The sequence below is a fragment of the Fukomys damarensis genome, unplaced genomic scaffold (genome assembly GCF_012274545.1).
Source record: "Fukomys damarensis isolate Sample0158 unplaced genomic scaffold, DMR_v1.0_HiC HiC_scaffold_24, whole genome shotgun sequence".
Classification (NCBI taxonomy): Eukaryota; Metazoa; Chordata; class Mammalia; order Rodentia; family Bathyergidae; genus Fukomys; species Fukomys damarensis.
The window spans coordinates 11,271,168-11,282,109 of record NW_022900936.1 but is presented as its reverse complement, the minus strand read 5'-3'; the positions used below and the strand labels follow the sequence as shown (position 1 = coordinate 11,282,109).

Below are 10,942 nucleotides of genomic sequence, written 5' to 3'. Positions count from 1 at the left end.
TTTTTTTTTTTTTTTTTTTTATATTCAACTTACTGCTAGAAAAAGAGGTCCCTGACCTACAAAATCCAGGAGAAAAGGAGGCCTGATTCCATAGCACACAGTCCATATTATTAGAACGTCTCATATACTTATGAAATATGTAAGACTTCAACACTAATGTTTAGAAAATAAAGATCCACACACAAATGTAAACTTCATTTCTGCAGTTTCTTTTCAGAAACATAATGTGTAAGCTGCTAGGCCACAGGGACTGCTGGACAATGCCAGTCGGGTATTTGTGCACCTCTTTACTCTCTTCCAAAGGTGGCGAAACTGATAAAGCTCTTGAATGTTAATGACTTACTAATTTTATTTTCCCATTTGCATAAGAGCCATTCATTCCATTAGAACAGTCATACAAGTTCAACACGGCACTGTACAGGAAAACTTGGTTCTCTATGTGTGACAGGCATCAAAACCAACCTCTCTCAACAGGTTATGCACAAGGGTCTTTGGGCAAGTTATAGCTTATGACTATCATTTGGCAATGGTAACAGAAATGACTGTGTGACACTAATAGAAAAATGACCCCAACACTTTAGTACTGTGATTCCAGCTTCTTTCCCCCCACAATATATTCTAGGCTTGACAACCTGAGTCAACTTCCAAGTCCTGCACATTTCTATATTTTGTGTATGGACATGAAAATGATAAAAATTTCTACTTCAGTTTTTGCTAATCCTAAAACATGGTCCAATATTCTATTAGTCTTAACCACTAAAACAGACCTACAATTGCAAGCATACCGGCATGTGACGTTTTTTTTCTTGAGTGTCTCGTTATGTAGTTCAGGCTGGCCTTGAACTTCTGTTGATCTTCCTGCCTCAGCCTCCTGAATACTGGGATTACAGGTATGTGCCACTATACCTGGCTACCAGTGTATATGACTTTTTTTTTTTTTTTTGGTTTTTTTGAGACAGGGTCTCACTATGTAGTTGAGACTCACTATGTAGACCCCAGGCTGGTCTTGAACTCACAGTGATCCTCCTGCCTCAGCCTCCTGAGTGCTGGGATTACAGGCGTGAGCCACGACTCCTGGCAGGATATATGACTCTTAACATGAAGACTGCCAGTATTTTAGTACTTACTTAAAATACCTTCTTCTAAATGCTTACAATATGTTTAGTGAAGAATAATCTTGCTCGAGTGACGTTGGACAATGTGCCTCAGTATTCTAGTTTATAAAACAGGAATAGTGATAATACTGGCCACTTGTCAAGATCAAATGGAACACGCTGAGTTCAGGGCTTGCTCAGTCAACTGCTGAAATTATTATTCCACACTTCTATTTAGAAAGTGACAAACATCCTGAAAACATTTGATTTTGCAGAACATACACATTTTCCATTTCTTAGAATTATGAATTCCTCCTGCTCCCCCAATAGCTATCCTAGTTTAAAGTCAAGGTTGGGAGTTGGGAAAAAATGTCACACACATGGACCATCCATGTACACACACATACATGCGGAAACACGTCAGGTCTGATGGTGATACACCAATTATCAGCTAAAAGCCAGACACCGTGAAATGGATAAAAGAGCTAATAACTCAGTCCCTTCAGACTCTTGTTAAGAAAATTCCAGACACTGCAAGAGCAAGGACTCAAATTTAATCCCTGGTACCAAAAAAAAAAAAAACAAGAAATTTCCAGACAAACACACACAGGATCACCACATGGACCATATATATTTCAGACTGAAACTCAATGGCACACCAAAATGTTTTTCACAGTACTTAGTGAAGATTACTGAGTATACACCATAAACAGAAGCATCTAAAACATTCCTGCCCTCAATTTTTTAAAGGAACAGTATATAGTTCCAACAGCTGTGCACTTAACATATTCATATCCAGAAAAAGCTTCTAATAGAGATTTCATCACATAAAAGCACTCAAGGCCAACCCAGCTTCACTTTCTCAGCAAGCTGCAGAAAAAGTCTGTTCTGAAGGACTAGGAGGCCAGAGTGGTACTATTGTGCTCATCCATCTATAGACTTAAGGTCCAACCCAAATTTTAATATGTTCAAAAGATTGAAGGGGAGTGTGTTAAAGTTCAGAAGAGTCCTCAAAAAGAAGAGTGACTCTTGCAAGACAATGGGAAAGTCCTCTTCCCGATATCCCAATGAGGACTTGCCTTCCTCAATTATAAAGGGTATAAAGCCACCTCTCCGTTGGGCAGGAGAAAAAATGGGCAACAATTCTTCATAAAACATAAGCCCCAATCTCTAGAAACACATCCAGTTCTTTGCATCATATATCTGAGGATATATAGACTGTTAGCAGTAAGCAGCTTAACTGTAAATATATTTAACACATACCTTCTACAAAGCAATTTTTCATAAAGTCAATTTTATTCCATACATGTTATTTGTATTTAGAATTTGCTTAAAATATTATGTAATTATATAATATTCTATAATAAATATTATTTCCCTTCCTTGCTTTGTAAATAGTGGTAAGAAGAGACTCAAAGTCCTTTTCAGGCTTTTCGGATCAACAAAATTTATAGATTTCCCTACAGAATATTCCCAATAGGCCCAAAGAGCCTTCAGACTGCATACTGTGGACCTTAAAAACCACACATTTGTAGTCCCCCCTCTTCTTTTGCAAAGTGAACATGTACTACTTTAAAAATAAAAGCTAGTTAAAAATTACCAGGTGGCAAAAGCCTTCAGTAGGCATGCAAGCTAATATTAAGAAATCTTTATTATGAAAGCTGTCATTATGCATATACTAGAAGGAAATATAGTTTCCCAGTTCAAATGGGCATTCAAAGTAATGATTCATTTCATCTGGACATATATCACTGAAAAGTTTCCTAGATTTATAACATTTAAAAATTCACACATACTGAAAATCTGAATAACCCATTTAAGAAGTCGGGGACAAAAATCTCTCAAAGGTGTCAAAGCCTAATAGAAATTTTCAATTGTGACAGATGGCTCAAGCTAGTATGTTAACACAAAGGCAGAACTGATAAAGTCTGAGTATGGACCTGAGAGGCAGTCACAAGGGGAGTCTAGTTTGGGTCTCAAAGGAGGGAACAATGTACAAGGTCTTTTGAATAAGGATGGACACTGATGGTCAACAGAGGAGGAGCTATTGAAAAGGCTACAGAGGGTGACACAGTGAAACATGTTACTCAGAGAAGGGCAACAGAATGGCTTTTGGTGACACCTGAGAGGAGGGAATCCCTCAGGTGAGGGTGGTAGGGCTTGTCTGGTGGGCCGCAGCAATTCAGTGGTCTTACATGTCAGGAGTAGGAACCCAGACTTTACCTAAGTGATGGAGGAAACCACAGAGGAATTCTGAGCAGGTAGGATCTCATGTTCTGAAAAATCCTTCTAGTTAGCAAGGTGGAGTAGGACATGGGAGGGCAATCAAGCTCTTATTTCAAAAATCTACCACAGCGATAAGAGGCTTAAGCTGAAAGGTGCTACAGGTGAGAAAAAGCTCTCTTTGAATGAGTGGATGGAGGTGTCAAGCAAGAATAGGAAAAGTAGTAACTTTTGGAGAGAAACGATACATTTCCCATGGTAACACCGACTCAAGACAACCTTGGATCCCCCCATAGGAATATACTTAAAAAGTTAAGTGTGCGCTTTATCGCTCAGAAGAGCCACAGTATCAATATACGTAAAATAAAAAATGGAAGAGCTTGGACCTGGGGAAATACTGTACCCTATTAGGAAGGCACTGAAATTTCTTAATGAGTTAAGGCTTTAGGGCAGATCATAAAAAGCCCCAAATGTTTACACTTTTAACAAGAAACACACTGGAATTTAACTCAAAATAACCAAATCATAAAATTTCCTATGATTACTCAAAAAAATAGCTTGTTTCACAATTTAAAAAGGGGAGGAAGAGGTTGATCTCCCAGATGGAGACCAATGCGGACCCTGAATCTCAGGAAAATCTAAATAGAGAGCACAAAAACTCATAAACGCACAGGTTTGCTTTCTGCCAAGGACCAGTGTATGGAAGAAAGACACGAAACATTTAGTGACAACAAAAAGGTCTGAGGTACTGGAGGGACCAGCTGAATCCATTAGCCAGCCAACTTCATGGCGGTTATGAAAGGCCAGTGGAACCCTGAAGGAAAGCAGGGACCTCCTTCAACGTGAAGAGGTGAGGAGGGGCTAGGAGGAAGGGCACAAAACCACACGGGGTGTGCCCCTCTGCCTCCTCTCAGCCAGAGCCTAGGTTCCCATTCTACAGCAGCCACTGCCTCTAAGAGGCAACGATGTTCCACCACCCATCCGTGGCTTCGGATTCTCTCTTCGGTGACCCCACTCTCCGGTCCTCCTCTTCTGTCGAGGTCATTCACGCCCTCTGGAATACCCTAGCCAGTGTCGGTCCACCAGGCTCATGCCGACAATGTCCTCCTTTGTTTTCCTCCTTACCTGACGCCGAGTCCATGGTTCTCTCATCACAGATGCCTGGAGAAACCCCAGCATTGGTTTTAACTGCAACTCTTGTACCTAATTTGCACCTAAGTGGCCGAGGGTCACCCCAAGCCCTGGCATGCTAATCAGTCCCATTTTTAATGTCTGTTAACTACAACCTTATGTGCCCTTAACTCTGGTCAGCAAACGTATCTTCTAGTGACTCACACTGACACATCCTGTCTATTGCACATGTCCATGACCTTACTCTTAGTTATTACAACTTCAGTGAGTAAAGTTCACGCAGCCCATCATGTACCTACATAAAATTCATGATTTAATGTTTTTTAGTACATTCACAGAATCAGTCATTAAAACCAACTTCAGAGCATTCAAAATTTTCTCAAAAGAAATTCTGCAACTTTAGCCATCACTTCTAATTCTCCCCCCAACCCTAACTTCATCTGCCCACATTATCTCCATGGATTTGGCTGTCCGTTCTCAACATTTCAAACAAATCATACAATATGTAGTCTTTCCCAACTGGCTTCTTTCCAGGGTTCATCTATGTCATGTAGTATAAATACTGGGTCTTTTTATCACCAATTAACATTCTATTGTGTGGATATACCATGTTTTATCCTAGCTGCTTCTTCTTTTAAAATAAGCCTTTAGCAAAAACACTTTTCCACTCACCCACCATCAAAAACCTACCAGTTTACTTGCATCTGTATCCTGGCATAGCCATCTGTGCTCCAAAAGTTAAGCCCTTCATTCCTAGCCTGCCATCTCCTCGCACTACAGATTAGTCCAGTTAAATGTCCTTTCTTCCTTGCACCCAAACTCTCCCCTCTTCTTCCTTTAGGAATGACCAAAAACCAAAACCGAAACCTCCCTCCCTCTGTATCTTTCAGCTATCATTTCCCTACACGACATAGCGTTGTTCAAAATCATAACTGTACTCATTTTGCCATCTCCCGTTCTTTTCTGACCATGTATAACTGGGTTTCTGAACCTGTCACTCCAACGAAACCGTTTTTCAAGGCCACCAGTAACCTGCATTTTGTTAAGTACAGTTAGGAAGACGCAGGCCTTTCTGGACCCGTCACGGTCACCTGGCAGTTCATCTCTCCCTCCTAGAACTCTCTTCACATGGTTTCCAGAATGTCCCTCTACCCACGCACCTGAGCTTACTGGCTGCACCTCAGCACTTTGCCAAACACCAACAGTGGCAAAAAGCTCTTGTTGCTTTGAATTCTAGTTCCACCACCTCTAGCCACCAGGCCTTGGGTCCGTCATCTCACTTCCATACAACTCAGTTTTCCCATGGAAATGGAGCGCACCTCCTAAGACTGGAAGGCTTAAATGGTTAATGTATCCTGCTTTAGGGGAACTCTTGGCAAGGGAAACTATGTGTCTGTCTTAGCTCTCAGCACCACACAGTACCCTCAACTACTAAAGGAAGTATTCTTGGACTCCACTGTCTCATTTCTGTATTTACAATTTCTTCAGAGATTATCTTACAGGCTTCTGTAGCTTTAAATATTATTTTTCTTTGCTGAGATCAGAATTTCTATCTGTAGATTTTATCCAGCTGTTTGACATTTGCACCTGAGTAAAATGTCCCACATTTTAACTGGGAATCTACTCCTTCAAATCTACTCTACAGATTTGTACATCTCAGGAATGGCAGTTACAATCTACCAATCACTCAATGTTATGTTATTCTTCACATCTTTTACACTTTACATTTAAGAAATACAATTTCAAAGGTTGCACCTTTAAAATTCATGTGTGCTTCAAACATTTGTCACCTCACTGCAGCAGCCCAACGGTCATCTGCTACAACTGCATCCAAATTGGTTTGTGCTTTCAATTTTTACCCCCTATGGTGTGTTCTCTCTAGAACACTATATTAACTCCTTAAAAATGTAAACTACATCACAACATGGTTTAAAACCCTACACAACTATTCATTGCACTCATACCCAGGCCCCTGGCAACCTTCTCCCTCACTTCCTGCCACTCTTCCATTAGGGGTCAGACTTCTGTGGTTCCTCAATCAAATGAAGTTCTCTCTTAATTTAGGCCCCTCTATCTGAAACGCCTGTAATCATATGAGTTATTCTCTCCTTTAGTCAGGTTTCTCTACATTATTTTCTCAAGATGCCCTCCTTGGCTTTCCTACCGAAAACCATGTATCCCACAACATATATTCAAATCTCCTAACAGTCCTCTGCTGTGCTCTCTTCATAGGAATACTTCCATATAAAATAACTGTCCAAGACCCTATGTGAATAAAAACTCCTAGCTGGGTGTGGTGGCGCACGCCTGTAATCCCAGCACTCAGGAAGCAGAGGCAGGAGGATCACCTAGACCAGCCTAGGCTACACAGTGAGTTCCAGGCCCTTCTCAACTACGTAGGGAGACCCCATCTCACAAACAAACAAAAACCCCTGTAAGTGGGGTTTCATTTTGTTCATTCTGGCATCTTTACTACCTGGAAGGATACCAGGCACACAGTAAGTCCTACATAGACACAGCAAAGCATGAATAAAGGGTGGTTGCAGAGGTAGTGACTAATCTTATTAAGAAGATAGCATCAGCCAGGTCCCACAGAGGGCAGTGAGGAGTTTTTTCAGCATAAACCTAGGACAACCTGAACTTTGAAAAAAGTTGCATTTTTCTTTCAGCTTGTTCTTTCTTGCAGTTCTACCATTAAACATTTGGTCCCAACAAAGTGCCACTGTGGTATTTGCATAAAGCTAATATGGAATTTCCCATATATGAGGAAAAAGATCTATCCCCCCTCATCTCTTCTATCAAGGTCTCAACATCTCTAGGCAAATAAATATATTTAATCAACAAAGGTACCCCCACCAATTTTAGACCTTTAGAAAACTGAAACAGTACAACCAACACATATATTTCCTTTGCCTAGATTCACCAATTACTGACAGACACTGATTTTGGGGACCCTCCCAAATGACAAGTCATTTTGAGAGCTGGCAAGAATAAGGAGCCACTTTTCAAAAATGAGGGAAAACATATTTTGTTTGGGTTGTATTATATATTAAGATATTTTTAAAAAATGCTTAGAATGTTATTTTTAAAAGAGATGAGTTTCCAATAATACATAATGTAAGTATATCCAAGCCATCTCATCTATTTTTTAGAGTAGTGGTACATTGTTTTGAGAACATATAATTCATAAAAAAGAATTTTAAACAGATTATCTTTTACAAATAGGCCTGGTGTTTTTGCAAAATAATTTATAGTAGGTTTTGTGTAGTCAATTTCCCTACAGATAATTTATATTTGCTCTTCAGAATTTCAGTTTGTATACTGCTAAACATTTTAGAAAAATTGACTTTAATTTCACTGTCATAGTAAATTTGAAATATACTATTAACCGTCTATCACTGAATGCCATTGTCTGTAGGCAATTGTCTTTTCAGTGTTAGCTGGAAAAAGTCTTACCTGGAATTCTTCATAGCAGTACCTGTGTCTACCAAAATCAATTTAGAATCCAAAGTTTCTGCCCTCAGATTAAGTTTAAAGACACTCTTCAGGCTGGTGTTCCATAGCAGCCTAGGACGTGACAACCCAGGAGGACATGGAGACAATATAATGTTCTTTAGAATTTTTCAATACTTTCCTCATGTTTTGTTTGAGGTGGTTGTCTTCTGAGATAGTGTAATCAGGCATAAACTCATATTCAAGAAAAAGATTTGCTGTGGATTAATTACTATTTCAAATTATCCATGGAACAATGTTATATACTAAATTGAAAGCACTGTAATGTATATTTAAAAATCAGTTCTGTTATGCAACACTATTTGGAGTACCAATTCAAATAGTTTAAAGCTTCCAAAAAACACTTTTGAAGGATAGTCACTAGGCTTTTTTGGTATCAAATCGAACACCAGATAGTATCTGTTTGTTTATAATTTAATTAGCCAAACAATATGTATTAGAGTTTGAAATAATTAAAATGCAATAAATACATATTTTCAGAAATTAGGCATTATTTGTTTTTAAAAATTAATTCTAGAATTTCCTTTAGGTTTTCTTCCAATGTTACTAATGTGTCACTAGTAAATAGAAGCTCTAATGTTCTAATTTAAATGTTAAAAATTATTTGCTATCAAAAAAATCATAAAACTCTAGACACCTTGGGCAGAAAAAGTCAGAGCTAAGTGCAATAACTATATATCAAATAAATATTTTAAAGCAATTACTAAAATTTCTGGTAAAATCACCCTTCATCTACAGTTTTAGGGATCCTAACTATTGTACAAAAGCAAACATCTGTTATAAATTTCACCACCACTGGCAACTGTGTGACACAAATTTGGTGGAAACCTTCTCATATTAAACTAATGAGTAAATATATCTGTGAAGAGGAAAAAGCTTTCGTTTTTCACAAAAGGAATGAGTTCAACTTAGAACAGTTTTTGTTTGAAAACATATTTTGGATATCCTGGTAACACAATAGAGATAGGTAACACAAACAAACTTTTTTTGTGTACTTTTTTTATTGTTTGGAACACCAAAGTAACCCAAACTTCACATTTACAATGAACTTTTTAATAAAAATATGCTGTACATCATATTAGCAATACATAGTATACAAAAGTTTTTGAAAAGTAAACAGTTGCTTATACAATCAAGAGTATGAGCTGAATTGCTATCATCTTTAATGTTCCTTCTCCCTTCGATGACCAGTAACTGTAGAATCTTATCTTCACCTTGTATGAAAACCACTGTTCTAGCTACTTTGGCCAATGAGGTACTAAGCACAGATTTTTTAAAATTACCTTTAATGCATCTAGTAATGTTATATTTTCAGATAATCAGTAATATAGAAAAATCAATATCTCTGTAAGATATGTTTAATTCTTTCCAAATTCAGTAGTGGGGGCTACCTCAGCCCAACTCCAGAAACAGGAGTAACTCCAAATGAATATCCATGTTTAAATGTGATAACTGAGAATTCTTTAAACCAAACTATCCTTACATCCAAACCTGCCTCATCATTATTATTCTATGGCCTCAGTACAGAATTTCAAGAGTTGCTAAACATTTGGTCCCTGCTACTTTAGAAAAATTGGTATATTTCAGAAATTATAATCTATGAACTAAGCCCTGATAATACATTTACTTTAATGCTTCTTATAAGGAAACTATTAGACATCATTAATGGAAGAATTTGGATTTTGAGTCATGCTACTTATTAAGTAATACCCACTATGACTTAACGCTCACATTTTCACAGTAAACCAAACGATGGAGTTTAACTATGTGTGAACTTATGATTTGGTCTAATCCATGAGAATATCTGAGGCAACTAATGTCAAGATACATTTTTTCCTAAAAATTTTGCTTTCTGTCTGCCAATAAAAGATTAAGTGAATCACAGCTAAAGAAACATAATTTTAGAATTGCAAAGTCTTCTCCAGATGTCTAAGTATCATTTATGAAATTTGTTACATGTAGTATCACTCTCTGCTTACAGGCCCCTTGTCATGTATTTCATGTGTTAACCCACTGAATCTTGACACCCTAGTGTGTCATTTTTATCTCCCTTTACAGAAGAGGAAATGTGGGCTCAGTACAAACTTCTGAGTTATAGTTTTCTGTTCAGCATAACATCTTCTTTTATTAACTTAGAAAATACCAGACCACCAAGAGGAAACCAGAAGCACCATAGCCCCAGTAGTCAACGCCCAAATAACACCAGAAATACCTCAACTCAGTGATCCTTTAGTACTGCAATGCAATTACTGCATTCCTTCAAAATGATGGAATTATGGTTAGTCTTTTCAATGAATCTTCCTTTATTTGCATATACATTTAAAAGCAGCTCTGACACCAGGAGCAAAGCTCATCCTCCCGAGTTGAAAAAAAAAAAAAAATGTATGGACAGGAAGTTATCACTGAAATTAAAAGGTGGTACACATATTCAAGGAATACTGTTGGGATGTGCTATCTTTGTGACTCTTGTTGATAGAATTTGTAAAGATGGTAAGCTGGGGCAAGAGAACAATATTGGAATTGTGGTAATATAAGGAAATAGTATTACCAGGTCTAAAGCCCTGGAACGAGTATATATAACAGCTTTCAAGTGGAGAAGTCCATGTGCCCTCTCCGAAGGGCCTATTCTATTATGATGTAAAACTTGGGTCAACTTTTTGTTACATAAACCTTGTAATTAATTTCACTTTTTAAAAAACGTCAAAATTTATGTTATATTTTTTAAATTTTGTAATTAAAGGCACACAGGAGGCTTTCTCACAACTGGAAGTAAACTACTACATTTAGTTATAGTGCTGAAATAAGTTTCCATTTTTACCTTATGTCAAAATTTAAACCTTTTGGGATTTAAAATTTTGTTTTAAAATGTACAGACAAAAGTAGTCATTGGACATTTAGGATTAACAGCTCTGCACTGAAAACTGCCCATCTATCTACCCCTTTCTTCATGGAACAAGCGTGCCTGTCTCACGCACCTTAGA

At 37.8% G+C, this 10,942-nt stretch overlaps 1 protein-coding gene and 1 pseudogene across 1 annotated transcript in view; one reads left to right on the top strand and one right to left on the bottom strand.

Annotated features, from left to right (window-relative positions):
• Positions 1–10,942, bottom strand: part of Scaf4 (SR-related CTD associated factor 4) — a 39,606-nt gene that overhangs the window by 2,007 nt on the left and 26,657 nt on the right. The window lies entirely within an intron of this gene.
• LOC117283254 lies at positions 10,310–10,597 on the top strand (annotated as a pseudogene).